The following is a 25,242-nucleotide window of genomic DNA, read 5'->3' as shown; positions in this document are numbered from 1 at the left end:
AGGTTAACAGACTAAGCTGTCCAGAAAAAGTAGCAGTTAAAAGGATGAGACAAAATATTTACCACTGACAGGGGAGGTTACAATGATCAGCTTTTTATTAATTTATCCAAAACCTTTAACACAAATGGAAATAACTGTTTGTTGTAACTGCTTATAAACTGTTAGCTTGAATTCAGCATCGATTTGTTAGCCAAGTCCATCTAAACCTCCTAGTCTAACATTACTCTCCCCCCAGACTGACAATGCTGCTGTCCAGAGGTGTCTGCTCTACTACTTCATCCAGAATGCAGACACCCTGCAAGAAGTGTGTTACTGGTCGGGTCATCAGGTGAAATAAAGAAAAAAAAAACACCTAAAAAACGAATGCAGCCACTACATCTAAGAATTGGTAAACAGCAATACATTACATTTTTGTTTTGGGTTTGATATCGTTTTAAACCTTGATGAATGCCTTTCATAGTGCATTTAGAGCATGTTTGCATCAAGCTGTCATTAACTCGAATTGAGGAATTCAGGAAGCTTTATAAGCTGCCAAATGTTGCAGGCAAGATTAAGAGCTATGCAAAGCAACATTCAATAGCACCATGAATTTTATGTATGGTACTAGACTGTTCTTCTGTGTTGTAAAGAACAAGCATTAACTTTGCAAAGCATTTGATGAAGCAAACAGCTGTTTCTTACATCCATGTGAACAAAACCTTAGGCCTAGTACACAGGATCAGAAAATAAAGCAAAAAATACTGCTTTCAAAGTAAACGTACCATAATCTGATCATTGGCACACAGCTTTTGTCCGAAGTTATTCAAAGGGACAAACAATTTTTTGTTCATATGATACCAGATTGTATGATTTTCATTTAATCAGTACAGTATTCATCTGAAAAAAATCGGAAGAGCAAAACCACGCATGCTCAGAAATGAAAAAATACATTACAATACAATTACATCACTTCCAAAGTTGTATTCCGTCAAATGAGAATTTTCGTAACATTAGTAACCTCTTCATTTTCAATATGAGACGCATACAAAAAACAACAAAAAAAACGGACGAATATTCATTCGATATTCTCAAATTAAACTGTTTGAGAACAAGCAACACAATCATTTACAGGGTGGATTCCAACAGGCAAACTACATGAATATATCTGTAGAGAGGGGCTATTAGACGTTATACACTACGGAAAGGGACAATCAGAGCTTTTGCCCTGCATAGAGGGACTATCATAGGCTGTGTACTGCAGAGAGGGATATCAGAGGCTATGCACTGCAGATGGAGATATCAGGGGCTATGCACTGCAGATGGAGATATCAGGGGCTATGGACTGCAGATGGGGATATCAGGGGCTATGCACTGCAGATGGGGATATCTGGGGCTATGTACTGCAGATAGGGATGTCAGTGGCTATGCACTGTAGATGGCGATATCAGAGGCTATGCACTGCAGATGGAGATATCAGGGGTTATGTACTGTAGATGGGGATATCAGGGGCTATGTACTGTAGATGGAGATATCAGGGGCTATGTACTGTAGATGGAGATATCAGGGGCTATGTACTGCAGATAGGGATATCAGGGGCTATGCACTGCAGATGGAAATATCAGGGGCTATGCACTGCAGATGGAGATATCAGGGGCTATGCACTGCAGATGGGGATTTCAGGGGCTATGTACTGTAAATGGGGATATCTGGGGCTATGTACTGCAGATAGGGATATCAGGGGCTATGCACTGTAGATAGAGATATCAGGGGCTATGCACTGCAGATGGGGATATCAGAGGCTATGCACTGCAGATGGGGATATCTGGGGCTATGTACTGCAGATAGGGATATCAGTGGCTATGCACTGTAGATGGCGATATCAGAGGCTATGCACTGCAGATGGAGATATCAGGGGCTATGCACTGCGGATGGAGATATCAGGGGCTATGCACTGCAGATGGGGATATCAGGGGCTATGTACTGTAGATGGGGATATCAGGGGCTATGTACTGTAGATGGAGATATCAGGGGCTATGTACTGCAGATAGGGATATCAGGGGCTATGCACTGCAGATGGAAATATCAGGGGCTATGCACTGCAGATGGAGATATCAGGGGCTATGCACTGCAGATGGGGATTTCAGGGGCTATGTACTGTAAATGGGGATATCTGGGGCTATGTACTGCAGATAGGGATATCAGGGGCTATGCACTGTAGATAGAGATATCAGGGGCTATGCACTGCAGATGGGGATATCAGAGGCTATGCACTGCAGAGGGGGATATCAGGGGCTATATACTGCAGATGGAGATATCAGGGGCTATGTACTGCAGATGGAGATATCAGGGGCTATGCACTGCAGATGGAGATATCAGGGGCTATGCACTGCAGATGGAGATATCAGGGGCTATGTACTGCAGAGGGAGATATCAGGGGCTATGTACTGCAGAGGGGGATATCAGGGGCTATGCACTGCAGATGGAGACATCAGGGGCTATGTACTGCAGAGGGGGATATCAGAGGCTATGCACTGCACAGGGGGATATCAGGGGCTATGCACTTCAGATGGAGATATCAGAGGCTATGCACTGCAGAGGGGGATATCAGAGGCTATGCACTGCAGATGGAGATATCAGTGGCTATGCACTGCAGAGGGAGATATCAGAGGCTATGCACTGCAGAACGGGAGTATCAGTGCCTATGCACTGAAGAGAGGGACTAACAGATGGTATGCAATGCAGTACATAACCTCTGACAGTCCATCTATGTAGTGCATAGCCTCTGATAATTCCCTCCCTGGGAGGGAAAACCTCTAGTAGGCCTTCTCTAGCGTGCATAGCCTTGATAGTCCGTCTCTACGGTGCATAGGCTCTGGCAATCCATCTATAAGGAGGACAGCCTTTGATAGTTCATCTTTACATTGCATAAGCTCTGGCTGTCCCTCTCTAGGGTGCATAGTCTTTGGTAGTTCCTCTCCAGAGTGCAAAGCCTCTGGTATTTCCTCTGTATGGTGCATAGCCTTTGATAGTCCTTATCTAGGGTGCATAGACTTTGATAGTCCTTATCTAGGGTGCATAGACTTTGATAGTCCTTATGTAGGGTGCATTGCCTTTGATAGTCCTTATCTAGGGTGCACAGCCTCTGGTAGTCCCTATCTAGGTTGCATAATCTTTGATAGTCCTTATCTAGGGTGCACAGCCTCTGGTAGTCCCTATCTAGGTTGCATAGTCTTTGATAGTCCTTATCTAGACTGCATGGCCTCTGGTAGTCCCTGTCTAGGGTGTATAGCCTCTGGTAGTCCCTGTCTAGGATGTATAGCCTGTGGTAGTCCATGTCTAGGGTGCATAGCCTCTGGTAGTCCCTGTCTAGGGTGCATATCCTCTGGTAGTCCCTGTCTACAAAGCATATTCTCTGTTAGTCCCTGTCTGGGCTGTATAAGTTCCAGTTGTCCCTGTCTAGGATGCATATCCTCTGGTAGTCCCTCTCTAGGGTGCATATCCTCTGATAGTCCTTGTCTTGGATGTATAGGCTCTGGTAGTCCCTGTGTAGGATGCATACCCTTTGGCAGTCCCAGTGTAGGATGTACAGGCTCTGGTAGTCCCTTTGTAGGATGTATAGGCTCTGGTAGTCCCCGTGTAGGATGCATAGGCTTTGGTAGTCCCCGTGTAGGATGCACAGGCTTTGGTAGTCCCCGTGTAGGATGTACAGGCTCTGCTGGTCCCCATGTAGGATGTACAGGCTCTACTGGTCCCCGTGTAGGATGCATAGGCTCGGGTAGTCCCCGTGTAGGATGCATAGGCTCTGGTAGTACCCGTGTAGGATGCATAGGCTCTGGAAGTCCCCGTGTAGGATGCATAGGCTTTGGTAGTCCCCGTGTAGGATGCATAGGCTCTGGAAGTCCCTGTGTAGGATGTATCGGCTCTGGTAGTTCCCGTGTAGGATGCATACCCTCTGGTAGTCCCCGTGTAGGATGTATGGGCTCTGGTAGTCCCCGTGTAGGATGTATAGGCTCTGCTAGTCCCCGTGTAGGATGAACAGGCTCTGGTGGTCCTCGTGTAGGATGTACAGGCTCTGGTGGTCCCCGTGTAGGATGTACAGGCTCTGGTGGTCCCCGTGTAGGATGTATAGGCTCTGCTGGTCCCTGTGTAGGATGTATAGGATCTGGTGGTCCCCGTGTAGGATGTATAGGCTCTGGTAGTACCCGTGTAGGATGAACAGGCTCTGGTGGTCCTCGTGTAGGATGTACAGGCTCTGGTGGTCCCCGTGTAGGATGTATAGGCTCTGGGGGTCCCCATGTAGGATGTATAGGCTCTGCTGGTCCCTGTGTAGGATGTATAGGATCTGGTGGTCCCCGTGTAGGATGTATAGGCTCTGGTAGTACCCGTGTAGGATGAACAGGCTCTGGTGGTCCCCGTGTAGGATGTACAGGCTCTGGTGGTCCCCATGTAGGATGCATAGGCTCGGGTAGTCCCCGTGTAGGATGCATAGGCTCAGGTAGTCCCCGTGTAGGATGTATAGGCTCTGGTGGTCCCCGTGTAGGATGTATAGGATCTGCTAGTCCCTGTGTAGGATGTATAGGCTCTGCTAGTCCCCGTGTAGGATGTATAGGCTCTGCTAGTCCCCGTGTAGGATGTATAGGCTCTGGTAGTCCCCGTGTAGGATGTATAGGCTCTGCTAGTCCCCGTGTAGGATGTATGGGCTCTGGTAGTCCCCGTGTAGGATGTATAGGCTCTGGTGGTCCCCGTGTAGGATGTATAGGATCTGCTAGTCCCCGTGTAGGATGTATAGGCTCTGGTGGTCCCCATGTAGGATGTATAGGATCTGCTAGTCCCCGTGTAGAATGTATATGCTCTGCTAGTCCCCGTGTAGGATGTATAGGCTCTGCTAGTCCCCGTGTAGGATGTATGGGCTCTGGTAGTCCCCGTGTAGGATGTATAGGCTCTGGTGGTCCCCGTGTAGGATGTATAGGATCTGCTAGTCCCCGTGTAGGATGTATAGGCTCTGGTGGTCCCCGTGTAGGATGTATAGGATCTGCTAGTCCCCGTGTAGGATGTATAGGCTCTGCTAGTCCCCGTGTAGGATGTATAGGCTCTGGTGGTCCCCGTGTAGGATGTATAGGATCTGCTAGTCCCCGTGTAGGATGTATAGGCTCTGCTAGTCCCCGTGTAGGATGTATAGGCTCTGCTAGTCCCCGTGTAGGATGTATAGGATCTGCTGGTCCCCCTATAGGATGTATAGGCTCTGGTAGTCCCAGTGTAGGATGTATAGGATCTGCTGGTCCCCGTGTAGGATGTATAGGCTCTGCTAGTCCCCGTGTAGGATGTATAGGCTCTGCTAGTCCCCGTGTAGGATGTATAGGATCTGCTAGTCCCCGTGTAGGATGTATAGGCTCTGGTAGTCCGTGTAGGATGTATAGGCTCTGGTGGTCCCCGTGTAGGATGTATAGGATCTGCTGGTCCCCGTGTAGAATGTATAGGCTCTGCTAGTCCCCGTGTAGGATGTATAGGCTCTGCTAGTCCCCGTGTAGGATGTATGGGCTCTGGTAGTCCCCGTGTAGGATGTATAGGCTCTGGTGGTCCCCGTGTAGGATGTATAGGATCTGCTAGTCCCCGTGTAGGATGTATAGGCTCTGGTGGTCCCCGTGTAGGATGTATAGGATCTGCTAGTCCCCGTGTAGGATGTATAGGCTCTGCTAGTCCCCGTGTAGGATGTATAGGCTCTGCTAGTCCCCGTATAGGATGTATAGGCTCTGGTAGTCCCCGTGTAGGATGTATAGGATCTGCTGGTCCCCGTATAGGATGTATAGGCTCTGGTAGTCCCCGTGTAGGATGTATAGGATCTGCTGGTCCCCGTGTAGAATGTATAGGCTCTGCTAGTCCCCGTGTAGGATGTATAGGCTCTGCTAGTCCCCGTGTAGGATGTATAGGCTCTGGTAGTCCCCGTGTAGGATGTATAGGCTCTGGTAGTCCCCGTGTAGGATGTATAGGATCTGCTGGTCCCTGTGTAGGATGTATAGGATCTGCTAGTCCCCGTGTAGGATGTATAGGCTCTGGTAGTCCCCGTGTAGGATGTATAGGCTCTGGTGGTCCCCGTGTAGGATGTATAGGATCTGCTGGTCCCCGTGTAGGATGTATGGGCTCTGGTAGTCCCCGTGTAGGATGTATAGGCTCTGCTAGTCCCCGTGTAGGATGTATGGGCTCTGGTGGTCCCCGTGTAGGATGTATGGGCTCTGGTGGTCCCCGTGTAGGATGTATAGGATCTGCTGGTCCCCGTGTAGGATGTATAGGCTCTGGTGGTCCCCGTGTAGGATCTGCTAGTCCCCGTGTAGGATGTATAGGCTCTGCTAGTCCCCGTGTATGATGTATAGGCTCTGGTGGTCCCCGTGTAGGATGTATGGGCTCTGCTAGTCCCCATGTAGGATGTATGGGCTCTGCTAGTCCCCATGTAGGATGTATAGGCTCTGGTGGTCCCCGTGTAGGATGTATAGGATCTGCTAGTCCCCGTGTAGGATGTATAGGCTCTGCTAGTCCCCGTGTAGGATGTATAGGATCTGCTGGTCCCCGTGTAGGATGTATAGGCTCTGCTAGTCCCCGTGTAGGATGTATAGGATCTGCTAGTCCCCGTGTAGGATGTATAGGATCTACTAGTCCCCGTGTAGGATGCATACCCTCTGGTAGTCCCCGTGTAGGATGTATAGGATCTGGTAGTCCCCGTGTAGGATGTATAGGATCTGCTAGTCCCCGTGTAGGATGTATAGGATCTGCTAGTCCCCGTGTAGGATGTATAGGATCTGGTAGTCCCCGTGTAGGATGTATAGGATCTGCTAGTCCCCGTGTAGGATGTATAGGATCTGCTAGTCCCCGTGTAGGATGTATAGGATCTGGTAGTCCCCGTGTAGGATGTATAGGATCTGCTAGTCCCCATGTAGGATGTATAGGATCTGCTAGTCCCCGTGTACGATGTATAGGATCTGCTGGTCCCCGTATAGGATGTATAGGCTCTGGTAGTCCCCGTGTAGGATGTATAGGATCTGCTGGTCCCCGTATAGGATGTATAGGATCTGCTAGTCCCCGTGTAGGATGTATAGGCTCTGGTGGTCCCCGTGTAGGATGTATAGGATCTGCTAGTCCCCGTGTAGGATGTATAGGATCTGCTAGTCCCCGTGTAGGATGTATAGGATCTGCTAGTCCCCGTGTAGGATGTATAGGATCTGCTAGTCCCCGTGTAGGATGTATAGGATCTGGTAGTCCCCGTGTAGGATGTATAGGATCTGCTAGTCCCCGTGTAGGATGTATAGGATCTGCTAGTCCCCGTGTAGGATGTATAGGATCTGGTAGTCCCCGTGTAGGATGTATAGGATCTGCTAGTCCCCATGTAGGATGTATAGGATCTGCTAGTCCCCGTGTACGATGTATAGGATCTGCTGGTCCCCGTATAGGATGTATAGGCTCTGGTAGTCCCCGTGTAGGATGTATAGGATCTGCTGGTCCCTGTATAGGATGTATAGGATCTGCTAGTCCCCGTGTAGGATGTATAGGCTCTGGTGGTCCCCGTGTAGGATGTATAGGATCTGCTAGTCCCCGTGTAGGATGTATAGGATCTGCTAGTCCCCGTGTAGGATGTATAGGATCTGCTAGTCCCCGTGTAGGATGTATAGGATCTGCTAGTCCCCGTGTAGGATGTATAGGATCTGGTAGTCCCCGTGTAGGATGTATAGGCTCTGCTAGTCCCCGTATAGGCTCTGCTAGTCCCTCTCTTAGTTGCACAGTCTTTGATAGCCCCTGTATAGGGCGCACACCCTTTAGTAGGCTCTCCGTACAGTGCATAGCCTCTGGTAGTCCCTCCGTACGGTGCTCAGGCTCTATGACAGGTTCTTCCCTGCAGAGGGACTACGAGAGGCAATGCAGAACAGTCCCTCCCGGCCAGGAGCGGTCTCTGTGGCCCCTCCACTGTCCCCATCCTCCGGAGATCGCAGAGGGGCAGCCTATCAGCGGGTGACGCCAGTGGGAGGCGTGGCTTGGCTGTCCCTCCACTGGCCGCATGGTGGCGCTCCTCGCCCGCTCTGTGCAGCTGGTCTCGCTGTTCCCTCAGCCGCTTCCATTGGAGCCGCTGGTGACAAATTGGCGCCATTTTGAAGCTCGGGGAAGGCGACACGGTGCGGGTGTCACGGGCGGGGAAGAGCCGGTGCGGACTACAGAAGAGCAAGACCGACGCCGGCGGTGGAGAGAAGGTAAGAGGCGGTAGCGGCCGGACGGCTCCGGGATTTCCTGGAGCGGTGGGGGGAGCCCGGGGAGCGGCCCCCAGCCTGCCTGTGTCCGCGGAATTCTGTCATTGCCAAGGCTGGGGGGCCCTGTGGGATCGGCTCCATCTACCGGCTGTGCTTTCCTCGAGGAGTGAGCCCGCCCTGTGCCCTACACACAGCCGGCCATCCATCCATCCCCTCCCCCGGCTCTGCATGCCGCCGGTCCCCGTTATAGTTCACAATGCATTCCTCCAGAGAACGGGGGCTGGGCGAGGGTATGTTCCCCATAGCAACGGAGGGATCTGGTGCGGTGCTCTGTCTACACCGGCAGGGGGCGTTGTGCTCATGTTGTTGCCCATAGCAACCAGCTAGGCTTGTCATTGATGGAGATATTGGTTGCCATGGGTGGCACTCCTGTATCTGCTCCAGGTTATCTTGGCTCAGCCTTGTAGCCTGCAAGTCATGGGCTCTGCTGCTTTCCCTATGGGGGGGGGTCCCCCAATTGTCGCTTTCCCTATGGGGGGGGTCCCCCAATTGTCACTTCCCTATGGGGGGGGGGTCCCCCAATTGTCACTTCCCTATGGGGGGGGGGGGGTCCCCCAATTGTCACTTCTCCATTGTGAGGGAGTCTCTGGAGCTTCTCATTCAGTCCTGACCCCCCCCCCCCCCCCCCCCCGGCTGTGTCTCCCCTGCTCTCTCCTCTGCTTCACTGTCCAGGTATCTGCCAAGCTGTCACCAAGCGCTGGGACCCTGCATTTCCAAACACTGGGAACCCCCTCCCCCATTACTGAGCAAACCCCATTACCAGAATATCAGCCCCCCACAACCCCCCCATTGCTGAGCACTGAGGACCCCCCATTACCAAAACTGTAAGCCCTCCACAAAACCCCACATGACTGAGCATTGTGATTCCCCCAAATACTAAACACTTGGAACCCTCTAACCCCATTCCTGAGCAATGGCACCCCCCTTCATTACCAAACGCTGGGACCCCCTAACCCCCCACCCCCAGTACTGAGCACAAGGACCCACCTTTACCAAACACTGGGTGTCCTCCACAACTCCCCTTCATTACCAAAAAATGGGAGCCCCCCACAACCCCCCCTTATTACCAAGCATTAGGAACCCTCCACCTCCATTACCAAACACTGGAAGCTCCCCACAACCCCCTCCTGAGCACTGGGCCCCCCACTTTCACTACAGAGCGCTGGGCCATTATTACTGGGCAGTATTATTACAGCAACCACTCCATATCAGCACTGGGGTACCCTGCTGTATATTTCTGCAGTGGAAGGGCCTCTATGCAGGAGCATTGTCTGAGGGCTGGTTCATTAAACTTGGATATAAAGCATAACTGTTACTCTTGGCAACCAGCCAGTTTTTTTTTTCATTTTATTACTGCTTTTAGTGGTTCCAGCATTTATGGGCGCTCAGTCAATGAAAACTTAAAGCAGACCTCTAACCCCTTTCACACAAATTCAGGGGGAAAAAACAAAACATAAATGCCTTTATTTCACAGTGTAATGTGGGCTTCTGACATAGGGGAATGATGTACCCCTGCAGCCCCCTGGGATACCCATATCATTCATTCCAGGTGGCTTCAGGGCAGTATATCAAAAAACGTGGCGTGTCATCAGGAGCTGCCTGTCTTTTCCTGGTTCTTGCAGCCGGTCCAGGTGACACGCACTCATATTGGTGCGTTATTGGGGGTGGTCTGGATGGTGGCATGGCACCTGGTGTGCAGTGGTAGACCACAACAAAGGGCCACTGGATTTGCTGAGTGTGAGTATGCTTTTGTGGACAACACAGCAAAAAAGCTAAAGATGGGTTGACACCTACAAGTGCGACTGAGCGCGCAGATGTTTCTGTGCCTCGTATGTAGGGCAGCCATTCATTTCACCTATATGTGAGAAACATGGAAAAGAAGTCCCTGACTGCTTTCCACAAATCCAGCACCATGCAGTTTGATGCACATATCAGGGGTGAGGGGGTGCCATTACTAATGTCACTGCCGTGCGTCTGCTGTAGGTCAGTGTGGTTGCATGCGTGTCAGGAGAGCGTGCACTTTTGCGTGCCTTCCTGACATGCAGTAGTGTGAATCTAGCATAAGTGGGGATTGGATAAAATAAAATAAAATGACTCGGGGGAGAAGCTCCTCCTTAAGCAGAATCAGAAATCTTGCAGCAAGCAGTACATTTTCTTGTTTAATGTGTGAGAAATGTCACCTGGTTTGTGGCTCCAGTTTTGATAAATCTGCTTGGCATTGCCTTCTATACATTTGCTGAAGGTAATGTAAATTGGCCTCTATAGGGTGTTATTAAATGCCCCGGGAGAACCCATCTATTAGGCTTTGGCAGCAGTGTGTGCTCATTGCTTGTCCTTTTCATGCCACGCAGACATGAGGTGGGCTTCCACATTCTTTTCCATGAGTTCGGACCCTATGTCCCTTTTCCTTTTGTATTGTAATAAGCAGCCACTTAACTGTTCTCATTGGTCATAACGCTGAACATATACAGTAATCGTTCACCAGCAAAAACAAATGTAATTGCCCATCTTGATATTCATTCAGTGAAAGTAGAACACATGGCTGAAAAATGCATTGTGATACCTTTAACATTGATCTTCCAGCATAGCGAAGTGTTTGTGCGGATGGCAATTGGCCTACCTGTTTAGAAAGGAAATGCTGGTGTCTATTGGGTCCAAGTGATGACAGATTTGCCAGGTTATGGTTAGGAATTCCGCAGCTGTTGATTGCTTGGTGCCCTTTGTTTATGCTGTTCTGATGTGGGGTGGGCTGCTGCATTCCTAGGGCCAAGCTCCTTGTACTTGTTGTCACCTGTCACTTTTCTGTGTGTGAGCAATGCATTGGGCTGTGTTTTTATGTCTTTTGGGATGTGTGTATTCCTGTCAGTCTCTGGCTCTGTCATTTCAGTTCTTCCCCTGAAGGGGTTGTCATGTACTGTGCATAGGCTGTGTCCTTTCACTTGGAACCCTCCCCCGCCCCCTCCTTTGGCCGGTCAATGTTAGAGCTGGGAACTTGTGAAAGGTTTCTTCAGAGTTCATGTGTCGGACAAGACAACAGCTGACCTCTGAACTGGTGCTATTCATGGAGCATTTATGCCTTGTGTGAAGATTTAGTGTAGGTAATATATACAGCTGATCACTACTTTTGTTATTGTTGCAAAGCGTCTTCCACTTACCTTATGAAACAAAGATAAATGTCCTCTTGTATTTTGTCTGCTGGGTTATCCTCCAAACACTCGTCCAAAAAATACATAGTTGTCCTGCTGTAATTTTCAGCTCTGCCATCTTCTTTGTTGACACCATCGGGAGCCAGCTGTCTCTTCCGGGTTCTTGCCACCGGCCCCCGAATTAGCACAGTGATGCACGCGCTCTGGATTGTCACAAAACCTCCTGAGATGTTCTACATCATTGTCTCACGAGCAGTCATTCTCGAATAGGCAAAAGTACAGGGTAGCCTAAATTCAAAAAATGAACCACTTGCCTACCAGGCACTTATACCCCCTTCTTTACCAGGCCAATTTTCAGCTTTCAGCACTTTGACAATTGCGCGGTCATGCAACATTGTACCCATATGAAATTTTTATCATTTCTTTCTCACAAATAGAGCTTTCTTGTGGTGGTATTTACTTGTCGCTGGGTGTTTTACTTTTTGTGCTATAAACAAAACCAGTGCAAAAAATTTGAAAAAAAAAAAAGTTTCTTTTTGTTTCTATTACAAAAATTTTGCAAACAGGTAATTTTTCTCCTTCACTGATGTGCGTTGATGAGGCAGCACTGATAGGCAGCACTAATTAGGTGGCACTGATGATGGGTACTGATAGACAGCACTGTTAGGTGGCACTGACTGGCGCAACTGCTGGGCACTGACTGTCAGCACTGCTGGGCTGCACTGCTGGGTGGCACAGGTGGTTGCACTGCTGGGTGGCACAGGTGGTTGCACTGCTGGGCACAAGTGGGTGGAACTGGTGGGTAGCACTGCTGGGTACCGATCATCAGGGCACTGATCATCAGTGCCCTGATGATCGGTGCCGATCCCTGCTCTAACAACTGCCGGTTCTCAGCAGTACTTTCCTCACAATCTGACAGCGTGAGGAAAGTGCAGCCGAGAACCGGCAATTGCATTTCCCTGTGATCAGCGTGTCATTGGACACGGCTGATCACGTGGTAAAAGGCCAATGTGATTGGCCTTTTACCACATCACGTGATCAGCTGTGTCCGTTGGGCACAACAATCACGGAGAATGCCGGGTGCGCGCCCCCGGGGGCGCACAGGAGAGCGCGTTCTGGGAGGAGGTCATATGACGCCATCCTGGAACTGGCCGGCCGCAGTGTAGCCGTCATTCAGCTATCTGCGGTCGGCAACTGGTTAAACAAAACTTTGCAAGTGTTGGGTAGAAAATGGTAGGAGTTAAATCAGTGGTGGTCAACTTATCAGCTAAAGGGGCCTCAAATGTGGCCCCTGACATCACCAAAGGGCTGCACATAATGTTCACTATATGTAATGCTTGAGAGGACTGTCAGAAGCTGCAGACATAATAGAGGAAATTAGGGTCAGAGAATGTGGACAGCCTACATTTTTGGCTGGGGATATGCTACAGAAGACAATACAAAACTGGGAACATATTACATGAGGCAAGTTGAGATCAATTCTGTTCTAATCAGTGTTCCCACTACAGACTGCTTAGGTCCAAGAGCTGCAGGTTGGTCACCAGGGAGTTAAATTATGTAAATGGAGTGAAGGTCTAATTTAAAGAATATGTAAACCCAACATTCACATTCCTGATGTGTCTGCAGTACTATGTACTTGTACTAAAAAGTATCCTGTTCTCTTTGTATTGCTTCCTTTGTGTTAAATCCCTGGTGTTCCTGCCAGTCCATCTGCTTTCCTATTAAAATACTAACCACACTAGGCAGCAGAGCACAGCATGGTCAGTTCTCTAGCTGTACTGGGAAATCAGTATTCTATTCTCCAATGATCAGACTTCTGCTCATATGCCCCCTACACAGCCATTCATTGGAAAGTTCAGTGTGCTGCTGTTTTATCCTCCCCCAGCTCTCTGTTCATGCTGCATAAATAACTGAGAGGGTATGGGATCCCTTATAAAATAGAGAAAAAAGTATTTAGAATATTTGGTTTTCTATATCCCTACACAAATGGTTTGCCTTTTTTGTATTTTAAACTGAATGGGTTGTTTTATAAGGTGAGGGTTTAAATATATTTAAACTTTTGATCTTTCTCTATTCTCAGTAGAAGCACATGTTCCTCGGCTTCTGAATTCTAAGTCGTTTGTACAACACTAAGTCCTCATGCACACTGGACATTTTGATAACGCTGGTGATGTTAGCTTTTTTTAGCGTTTTTGCATTGGCATTTAGTGGCATTTTTTTCGCGTTTTTGTTTTTTTTTCTACCAAAAAAAAAAAAAAAATTTTTTTTTGGGGGGGGTAAAAAAAATGTCCCACAATGCCAGTTTGTGGCATTTTACTGCATTTGGAACCGGTTTTACAGCTAAAAAAACTCCTAGAAACCCACTAGTCCTGGGTTTTTTTTCCAGCCAAAAAACGTCCCAGCCAAAAACGTTGATTACAGTCGATATGTGCATGGACACATAGGATAACATGCTGGGGGGTTTACTAGCTATAGAAAGAAATGTTAAAAGCCAAAAACAGCCGCTGTAAAAACATGAAGTGTGCATGAGGACTAAGTGTTCAGTTCAGTGAAAACCTTGGGTGAGCTGTTTGTAGTTTTGCTATAGCAGATATTCAAGTATCTGTAGAAACAGCTATTTTTAAATTGCTAATTTTACCACGTTTAGGGTGTGTTTTTCATAGGTCGTGATTAAAAAAAATGCATCAAAACACAAAGTATGTGTTTTTGACTGGTTTTCAATGTATTTCAGGTCTGGTTCATACCAATGCAGTTTGCATTGTCTGTTTTGCAGTGCGTTTGCGTTTTTGCACATGCATTTTTGATGTGTTTTGGATTTTTCTTTTGGCCAACTTGTTGCTAGGCAGGCATACAACACGTGTGTTTTTGATGTGTTTTCAATGCATTTCAGGTCTGGTTGACACCAATGCGGTTTGTTTTTTGTCTATTTTGCAGTGCACTTTTTTTTTTTTTTTTTTTTTTGCATGTGTTTTTTGATGCGTTTTTTTGATTTTTTTTTTTTTTTGGCCAGATTGTTGCTGGGCAGATTCAAAATGCAAAACACCTAAAAAAAAATGCAGCAAACATGTCAAAAATGCGCATGTGTTTTCTGCAGCATCTATATTGAAGTCTATTGAACCAAAAATGCAATGTTTTGCTTTTAAAAGAGTCCTTGAACCTTTCCAAAACCGCAGTAGCTCAAAAGAGCATAGATGTGAGCGTGTCCCCTAGGAAATCATGTTCAATGGACTGTAGTGCGTTTCTGCAAAAAAACCTAAGAAACACATTGGTGTGAACCATGCCTCAATGGGGAGGCGCATTTTTGGTGTTTTTTTTTTTTTTTTTTTAACTTGCCAAGTATGCACCAAAAATGCAGCAAGCAGAGTTTAACACCGCAAGGAAAGCTCAACTGATCAGTGTGAAGACATGCATTGAATTTAAAGGGATACATTTTCTTGAGCTTTTCTTATGCCTTTTTTTTTTTTTTTTTTTATGCATAAGTGCAGCAAAAACTGCTCAGTGTGAAAGCAGCCTATTGGTCGAAAAGTGCAGAAAATAAGTTCATATTCATTTAAATTCATGATGTTAATTAAAAAATCAAATATAATACAAATATTTATACAAAATATATATTTATTTTTAGAAAACTGTCCATTTCAGTTTTTGGCCAAATGCATCCTGAATTTTTGGTTTCAGTCCAAGAATGTTCATTTCGGTGCTTTACTGAAAAAACATACCGTATTTTTCGCTCCATAAGACGCACCTGACCATAAGACACACCTAGGTTTTAGAGGCAGAAAACAGGAAAAAAAAATTCTGAACTAATGGACTGCGGACATAGAACAGGGGATGACCAGAGACTGCGGACACAGTACAGGGATGACCAGAGACTGCGGACACAGTACAGGAGATGACCAGAGACTGCGGACACAGTACAGGAGATGACCAGAGACTGCGGACACAGTACAGGAGATGACCAGAGACTGCGGACACAGCACAGGAGATGACCAGAGACTGCGGACACAGCACAGGAGATGACCAGAGACTGCGGACACAGCACAGGGGATGACCAGAGACTGCGGACACAGCACAGGGGATGACCAGAGACTGCGGACACAGTACAGGGGATGACCAGAGACTGCGGACACAGTACAGGGGATGACCAGAGACTGCGGACACAGTACAGGAGATGACCAGAGACTGCGGACACAGTACAGGAGATGACCAGAGACTGCGGACACAGTACAGGAGATGACCAGAGACTGCGGACACAGTACAGGAGATGACCAGAGACTGCGGACACAGTACAGGAGATGACCAGAGACTGCGGACACAGTACAGGAGATGACCAGAGACTGCGGACACAGTACAGGAGATGACCAGAGACTGCGGACACAGTACAGGAGATGGCCAGAGACTGCGGACACAGTACAGGGGATGGCCAGAGACTGCGGACACAGTACAGGAGATGGCCAGAGACTGCGGACACAGTACAGGGGATGACCAGAGACTGCGGACACAGTACAGGAGAAGGCCAGAGACTGCGCACACAGTACAGGGGATGACCAGAGACTGCGGACACAGTACAGGAGATGACCAGAGACTGCGGACACAGTACAGGAGATGACCAGAGACTGCGGACACAGTACAGGAGATGACCAGAGACTGCGGACACAGTACAGGAGATGACCAGAGACTGTGGACATAGTACAGGAGATGATGACCAGAGACTGCAGACACAGTACAGGAGATGACCAGAGACTGCGGACACAGTACAGGAGATGACCAGAGACTGCGGACACAGTACAGGAGATGACCAGAGACTGTGGACATAGTACAGGAGATGATGACCAGAGACTGCGGACACAGTACAGGAGATGACCAGAGACTGCGGACACAGTACAGGAGATGACCAGAGACTGCGGACACAGTACAGGAGATGACCAGAGACTGCGGACACAGTACAGGAGATGACCAGAGACTGCGGACATAGTACAGGGGAAAAATGGTAACCTCAGATTTTTAGAGTAAATTTTGTTTTTATTTACAGTTTTTGTGCATCTTCAGTTTTCACCATTTCACAAAAAGGCGCAATTTACAAATATTTGGTATTCACTCAAAACAATTTTAGCTTTTATATTTATTAGGATTATAGGAGGATTTTGCAAGTTTTGCCATATATGTGTCCATTAATAATGATTTTAGTGTATTTTTAGTGAAAATATTGTTTTGATAAATATTTGTGCAAATATTACAGGGCATAAAAAAAGACAGTAGCACCTTCTTTTTATTCTACTGGTCCTATGCTTGAAATAATGTATGGTTTGGGGGTCTTTCACAAACTCTGAAAGCTGTAAGAAACCAAAAAATTGAAAAATTGCAAAAATGGCCTGGCCACCTGAGTATAGGATTGGGGTTAGCGAAAGGGTTAAACAAGCAGCTAGCATGCTTCAAGTAGTGCTGAAGGAACAGGAAGCGAGTGGAAATACCAGGAAAACCCTGGCTGTCACCAGAACCAGAGTCCCCATTGGAAGATTTTTTTCCTCTACTCATGTACTACTCTGGTGCAACCCAAAATTTTGGATTTTCTTGAACTTTCACACTTTGTGATAATGGTAAACATGGCAAATAGAGAGGATGACTAGAACGCAGTAGACTCTGACCTGTTGTATTCTCTCTCCACTCTAACTAAGAATGATAATTCTATTTGATACAAGAGATAACGGCCTTAATTTGGACATGGGATTCCTCACTCATCATCCAACAGTTTTATGACCCTGCCTGTGACTGTTGTCCCCCCCCCCCCCTTTGCTTTTTTGCTTTTGCTGTGTCATATCTCTAGTCTAATCCTAGTCTTTTAACCATTGCTGTGTACATTTGTTTCTGTGTGTTTCTTTCTGTGTTTTTTTTTTTTTTTTCCCCTCCCCCTTTCAACATCTCTAATATTCTGCTAAAACTTTGTAGTAGCACTGCCTGGACCATGAAGAAGGAGACATACCCTGAAAGCTTGTCCTCAAAATTGTATGTTAGTGCGAACAAAAAAAGTATCACGTCAGTACTCAATTGTTTCTGTCCACTCTATCCAAAGTGTTGTCTTTAAAGGTCAGCTTTTCTGAGAGGCTGCAACCCAAAACATTTTTGCTTAAAAGTAAGGTGACATTGCCCGTCTCTTGATTTATCCTAGGGAATTGGGATACCTGAGGTCTCCGAGGGTGAGATCTTGCACTGTGCTAGAGTGCATTGGGATTTTCAACACCCAGCTTTCCTAGCATAGGAGCAGTCGCATCACCCATGCATCCTAAAAATGTTGGAGGCTGGGTTTGTTTTGCTGTTTAAAGAAATCTGTATTTGGGGATACTAACCGTAGCAATCCTTGCACACTGATGTCAGCATCTTAATCTGTTTTATTTAAAAGATGGTCAGATCTGCCTTGGTCCTTATCAGTGACATGTTCTACCTTTAAGACCAGGCTTATTAGAGGTTTTCTTGCAATGTGTATTTGGGGGCTGTCAGCAAAGCAGACCTTGCATTTTCATGGAAGGTTTGTTTAGAAAGGGTTCCACAAAGCTTGCTGGCAGCTTTGCAAATAGTTTGTAAAATTTTGCAGTATATGGTGCTGTTCTAGACACTGGAGCCTATGTATACAAGGCCTAATTGTTCCTCAGTAATATGGGACAGCAATAAAATTGTCTCCCCTGTTCTAGGTTTAGCAAGAATCCTTTTAAGATCTTGATGTTCTTACTAGGGTTAAAAACATCTTAGTGGTTAGTTTAAAACTGTAATTGAACTTCAGTAAATGTAAACCTGCCCTAAGAAATACATACAAACTACCTCTCTCAAATTGTTACTTGCCTGGGTCGCTGTTGTTGGTAAGTATGACATTTTATTTAGTTTTTTTTCATTCATTCTTGGCCTGTAAGATGAGTCTGTTGGTCCCTAATTGACATCTTCCCATACATCGGTTTATATGAATGTAACTCCATTGCCATAGAAGTTATAGAATATAAGTACAGTTGAGGTTTTATGACACTGCTGAATTCCGTCTGCTTTGTGTCAATTTGTGTATTAAAGTGACTCTAAACTCATTTGTTATACAGTAAATGCATTATGTTTAAATATAAGTAGAATGTACTTTCTATCAGTCTCTTTCTTTGTTTCAACTCCCAAATGCAAACTTTTTTCAGACTTGTTCTACTTTGCCCATATTCATACTTCATGCTCCCCTTGTGTGTGTGAATGTAGCAACCCTCTCTTGCTCGCTCCTGAGATGAATCGCACATCTTCATGCAGACAAATGCAGCTCTGTGGGAACTGTAGATCATAGAGTGAAGCATGTGGCCGGTAATAACAGCACTGCTCACTTTAAACTAGTAGTGGTGAGGTGCATCATTGGAGAAAAGGGAGCATGCAAAGTACAAAAGTCTGTAAAAACACACTTGATAAACTTGATGTTTTAGAAAGATTGATGTTTAGGCCTCATGCACACAGGATGTTTTGCTAATTTCTCCTAGATGCCTTTCCTTCTGGCAGCAGTGTTTTTAGTAGGCGTATTCTGGTCATTGTAAGGAATAAATGCGCAAGTGCTAAATGCTCTCAGCATTAGTGCACGTTTGCATGTGTTTACATATGTCAAGCATTTTCTCTGCCAAAGCACCGCTGCTCCTGGATTTTTTCTGCCTATAAATGCCTATGTGTGCATGGACTCGTAGGCTAATATGCAGAGGTCTTTTAGAGGCAGAAAAGGACTTGGTGTCACTTTCAGTTGGCTCTGTTCTGCCACCTTCTCTGGCTGGCAACCACAGACATGAGATTTGTCACTGAGAAATGAAGGTAGCGCTGGGTTTAGTATGACTTCCCCATTCTCTGCACAGTATTTGTGGGTCATCATATCTTCTTTTCATCACAGCTATAAATATACTTTAAAATGTTACTAAACCCAGGACCCCGCATTCACTGTATCTGGTCTCCTATAGTACACAGAACATGGAAATGCAAGTATTTTAGTAAGTATAAACTGCTAAATACCTCTTCTCATCAGCAATATATAGCAGTCTTGTAACTTCTGTCAGTGTCCAGCAGAGCACTGGTTAAAGCTTGTAGGAGGAGTTTTCATTCGTTTCTCACTGTCCTATGAGACTGCAGGACCCCTGATCCTCTGTCTGGACAGTGATGATTGGCCCTGTGCTGATCACATGCACTCTCCCAAGAAAAAAAAAAAACCTCTCTAGCAGTACACACCAAACTGATTATGTATAACCTACCCCCAAGTCTCTGTTCTATCAAGAGATGAGTTGGGGATGGTAGAAGAAGGGGAGGATCGTAGAAAACAGGATTAAACATCCTTTTTACACAATGCAGATGATTAACCCCTTAAGTTCCACAGTGAGTATAACAAGCATGCATTACTGCATATACAGACTGATTTTACTGTTGTTTAGTAACACTTTAAGTTCTCCCTTCTCACTTTGTTGTTAGACCTTCAATGTGGGCAGCCCCCTGGAACAATAATAATGTGTGCACGGTGGTAGGTGAAAACAAAGGCTTCCCTGTTAATTTAGTAGTAAAAAAAAATGACCTAAAACTTCCCCTGCAAAATAATAGCATAATGTGCTAGTATGCATCACATACTAGCAAATTATGAAAGACTTACCTTCAAACAAAGCCCTCGGCAGCGGCGCGCTATCACCGATGTAAGCGCCTCTATCTTTACCCAGTCTTCCTTCCAGGTTTGTGGGCTTCAGCTGTTTGACTGGCCAAACCGGGAAGATTTCACTCCCATGCATGAGCGCAGGAGCTACAGCCGCAGCACGGCTCTCGCACGCCATCCTTAGAGAGTGTAGTGTGCATGCCCCAGTGATGTCATCTGCTTCTACTATAGTAACTATCTCCTAAACAGTGCATTTTTAGGAGATATTTGCTGTACCTACAGGTAATCCTTTTTTTAGGCTTACCTGTAGGTACAAGTAAGCTGGCAGGCTTTACTACCACTTTGTTAGGATCTATGTTTTTAACATTCCTCTGGTTTAAAGCTGGCCATAGACAGATTGAAATTCAGTTGGTTGTACTGAGGTTTATCTATTGATCAACTTAAGTACAACCAGCCTGTCGGAGTTGGTTTTTTTTTTGTTTTTTTTGTTTTGTTTGGCGGCTATAGCTGCCAGCAATGATCATTGTATTCTACATTGTATTACAGGTGAAACTCGAAAGTAGAATATCGTGCAAAAGTTTATTTATTTCAGTAATGCAACTTAAAAGGTGAAACTAATATGAGATAGACTCATTACATGCAAAGCAAGATAGTTCAAGCCGTGATTTGTCATAATTGTGATGATTATGGCTTACAGCTCATGAAAACCCCAAATCCACAATCTCAGAAAATTAGAATATTACATGCAATCAATAAAACAAGGATTGTACACAGAACAATATCGGACCTCTGAAAAGTATAAGCATGCATATGTACTCAGTACTTGGTTTGGGCCCCTTTTGCAGCAACTACTGCCTCAATGCGGCGTGGCATGGAAGCTATCAGGCTGTGGCACTGCTGAGGTGTTATGGAAGACCAGGATGCTTCAATAGCGGCCTTCAGCTCTTCTGCATTGTTCGGTGTCATGTCTCTCATCTTTCTCTTGGCAATGCCCCACAGATTCTCTATGGGGTTCAGGTCAGGCGAGTTTGCTGGCCAATCAAGCACAGTAATCCCACGGTCATTGAACCAGGTTTTGGTGCTTTTGGCAGTGTGGGCAGGTGCCAAGTCCTGCTGGAAAATGAAGTCCGCATCCCCATAAAGCTCGTCTGCGGAAGGAAGCATGAAGTGCTCCAAAATCTCCTGGTACACGGCTGCGTTGACCCTGGACTTAATGAAGCACAGTGGACCAACACCAGCAGATGACATGGCTCCCCAAATCAACACAGACTATGGAAACTTCACACTGGACTTCAAGCATCTTGCAGTGTGTGCCTCTCCATTCTTCCTCCATACTCTGGGTCCTTGGTTTCCAAATGAGATGCAAAAGTTGCTCTCATCAGAAAAGAGGACTTTGGACCACTGAGCAACAGACCAGGTCTGTTTTTCTTTAGCCCAGGTAAGACGCTTCTGACGTTGTTTGTTGTTCAGGAATGGCTTGACAAGAAGAATACGACATTTGAAGCCCATGTCCAGGATCCGTCTGTGTGTGTGTGGTGGCGGCTCTTGATGCACTGACTCCAGGCTCAGTCCACTCCTTGTGAAAGTCCCCAACACTTTTGAATGGCCTTTTCCTGACAATCCTCTCCAGGCTGAGGTCATCCCTGCTGCTTGAGCACCTTTTTCTTCCACACTTTTCCCTTCCACATAACTTTTTATTAATGTGCTTTGATACAGCACTTTGGGAACATACAACTTCTTTTGCAATTACCTTTTGAGGCTTTCCCTCCTTATGGAGGGTGTCAGTGATGGTTTTCTGCACAACTGTCAGGTCAGCAGTCTTTCCCATGATTGATTCCTACCGAACCAGACTGAGAGACCATTTAAAGGCTCAGGAACCCTTTGCAGGTGTTATGGCTTAATTAGCTGATTAGAGTGGGACACTTTGAGCCAAGAATATTGCACCTTTCACAATATTCTAATTTTCTGAGATTGTGGATTTGGGGTTTTCATGAGCTGTAAGCCATAATCATCACAATTATGACAAATCACGGCTTGAACTATCTTGCTTTGCATGTAATGAGTCTATCTCATATATTAGTTTCATCTTTTATGTTGCATTACTGAAATAAATGAATTTTTGCAAGATATTCAAATTTTTTGAGTTTCACCTGTATGTTCCAGGAGGGAAGCCTTCCAGTGTCAGTATGCAATTGCTCAGCGGGAGGGATTCCTCTTCCTCTATCAACACTGACTATGTTGATTGGGGAATCGAGCGGTTTTTCTTTTCTTCAACCTGTGGTAGGCGGCAGTATTACCTGATTGACCCTGAATCCTATGTCCCCCAAAGAACTTCAATACTCCAATAGAATTTATTGTAAGTGCAAAAATCTAATTTAAAAAATTAAAAACTTTTTTTGTTTTTGATGCCTTTACGATTGTCTATATAACTTAGTGTTACTAAACCCAGGTCCCTGCATTCACTTTATCTGGTCTCCCACAGTACACAGAACATGGAAATGCAGTTATTTTAGTAAATCAATATAAACTGCTAAATACTTTTTCTCATCAGCAGTTAGAGCAGTCTTGTGACTTCAGCAGAGCACTGGTTAAAGCTTGTAGGAGGAGTTTTCTTTCTGCTCCAGGAGGATGTAGAACCTCTGACTTTCTGGTGCTGATTGGCCCTATGCTGATCACGTGCACTCTCCCAAGAAAAAAAAAACCTCTAGGAATACACACTAAACTGAGCATGTGCATGAGACTATGGGTTCAGTCTGTCTTATCAGGTGTACATTTGAACCAGAAAAGGGGCAGCGAAAACGGGATCAAACAGCCTTTTTACACAATGCAGATGATTAGCCCCTTAGGTTCCACAGTGAGTACAAAAAGCATGCTATACTGCATATACAGACTGATTTTACTGTTGTGGGTTTAGTAACACTTTGTTAGCTTCCATTCACTGGCTCGCTGCCAGTTTACTTGCCAACACTAAAAAATGTTCCAAGTCAGATGAAATTCAAAGGGGTCTAAGGACCTGCTTCCGTGTGACAGCATTTAGGCTTGCTGATTGGCCACTCAAGCATCGCATCTCTGAGTATTGGGAAGCATTTAACTCTCTTCAAAGGACCTTTTGCTCTTGTGGGTGAAGGTATCTATTGGCTGCACAGTCATCTTGTGTTGCATGATGAGAGTGTCTCATGCTCCCCCTTAACAAAAGGAATGGGTACAGTCTAATTCTAAAGCTTCAGCAGGAACTAGCTGAATTTTGATCTGTGTGTAGCCCTTTCTGTTCAACTGAAGCCAGTCATTAAACCGTCTTCCATCAAATGGTCCTGCTGGAAAACCAGCATTTGATCAGCGCATGCAGCCTATGGGCTGCAGCGATGATTAGTGTGTTCTGACAGTGAGAGAATCCTGCTGTCAAAATACAAAGACCTAGTGGGCAGGCTTTCCCATCCCCTATGAATGTGTGGATGGGAAAATCTGTTCAGATTTTTTTTTTTTCGTACAGCCAATTGGCTGATGGAAAAATACTGAATAATGTATGGCCAGCTTAAACTAGTTGCTTTGATAAGAGAAAGTTGCTCTCAACTGCTGCTCAGTATTGCAGGTATTGCTGCAGAATTAATAGGAAGACATACTTCTTTTTTTGAAAGATGAGTATTTACCATTTAATTTTTCCTTTTGGAATTGAGCTATAGTCTTCTAGAACTTGCTCCTATTACTGGAGGCATATTTACAAAGGGTTTGATATGCATATGTAACCATTTATCACTGTCAATAGACACGATCCAAGAAACATCCTATAACTACAGCATTGCAGCAGCTTGTACTGTAATCAGTTGTTTATGCCTGTAGTTGGTGTGTTACAGCCAATATAATTGTTGATGTGGGTGGTCCCTTTACTGGAATTTTACTAGCGGTTGCCTTTTGTTTGAGACTATGCAAGCTTTAAAGATGGTGCGCTTTCCCTTTTAAATAACAAACGCAAAATAGAGATACTAATGTGAGTTATTCTCAAAAGAATAGATAACCAATAATCCTTTATGTCATGAAAACCTCACTATAAAACTAATTAAAATAACATCTAGCCATCAAACTTGTTTCCGTGTGATAATGTACAAATAAATCAAGTCCTTACAGCGGAGATCCACCGAAAAGGGGACGTTCCGCTTTAAGCCTTTGTCCCCCGCTCCCTATTAAGGATTGGCACCTTTGGGGAGGGGGGGGGGGGTACCTGAATTTGACAGGTTCCTGCTCCCACTTCCTCTGCGATCGCCTAACAAGCAGATGTTTGTCCCTAGTGCTTTGTCCTGTTCCCTGCCTGCATTTTTACTGTTCTTTCTGCCTGGAAACTGGGAAGCGTCCCTTTTAGATCAAAAGCAGTTTAAGACCAGCTAGAGAACAGCGATAGTAAATTAGAACCACTTGCAGAATTGAGTGACAATGATTCGTGGGGAAATTCATCATCAGACACTGAAAAGGATTTTGCGACTAAGTTCAGTGATGTGTGAACTTGGCGCTATATTTCAAATTTCAGTTTTTGGTTTGATTACATTATTGAATTAAATTTATTATATTATTTATTATAATTTATGGTTTTGTGTTTCAAATTTTATCATACCCGGGATGTTTACTAGACTCTTGTTCGGACAGATTTCAGTGAGTTATTCCTAAAAATTACAGGCCTACAATAAAAAAAAAATTTTCATGCAAAAAAAGTACCGCTTTGAGCACAGAAATACTGACATAAGACCGCTAGGGAGGTTAAGAGCCCAATCCTCACCGCCTCCAATGCAGATATAGCTCAAAAGATGTGGGAAATATTCATAGCGCAACCCCGTATTTTACCAGTTAAACTTTTATTACTCAATATATGCACTCAAAAAGTAAAAAAGTAGAGAGCAATATTCCCAATGCAAACATGGAGTTTCTCACCACATTTCCAGTTTTTGTGTCAACTAGATGTGGCATCACTGACTCTGCCCGTTGCGTTGTGTCACTGGTCTTGTGACTTCTTCTGTTTGTACCTTTTTGTGAATGCTTATATTGAGTAATAAAAGTTTTAAATGGTAAATAGAGTTGTACTATGAGAATGCTCCCCTCCTTTTGAGCTACATCTGCATTGGAGGCAGTGAGGATTGGTCACTTTAACTAGTTGCCAACCTCAGGTAGCTACATGACGGCTGCACTGTGGCTGGCCAGTTCTGGGAGGCCGTCATAT

The 25,242-nt window shown here is 45.6% G+C and overlaps 1 protein-coding gene across 1 annotated transcript in view; it reads left to right on the top strand.

Annotated features, from left to right (window-relative positions):
* The first annotated feature begins 8,051 nt into the window (after nucleotides 1-8,051).
* Nucleotides 8,052-25,242, top strand: part of PDS5B (PDS5 cohesin associated factor B) — a 153,645-nt gene continuing 136,454 nt past the window's right edge. The window contains exon 1 of the mRNA XM_089690872.1: nucleotides 8,052-8,210. The gene's annotated coding sequence lies outside the window, so the exon portion shown is untranslated. The remainder of the gene's footprint in view (nucleotides 8,211-25,242) is intronic.

Source organism: Staurois parvus, unplaced genomic scaffold (assembly GCF_062004578.1).
Source record: "Staurois parvus isolate SC_StPar_1 unplaced genomic scaffold, SC_StPar_1.0 ptg000544l, whole genome shotgun sequence".
NCBI classification, from domain to species: Eukaryota; Metazoa; Chordata; class Amphibia; order Anura; family Ranidae; genus Staurois; species Staurois parvus.
This window is presented reverse-complemented; position numbering and strand designations above follow the sequence as displayed.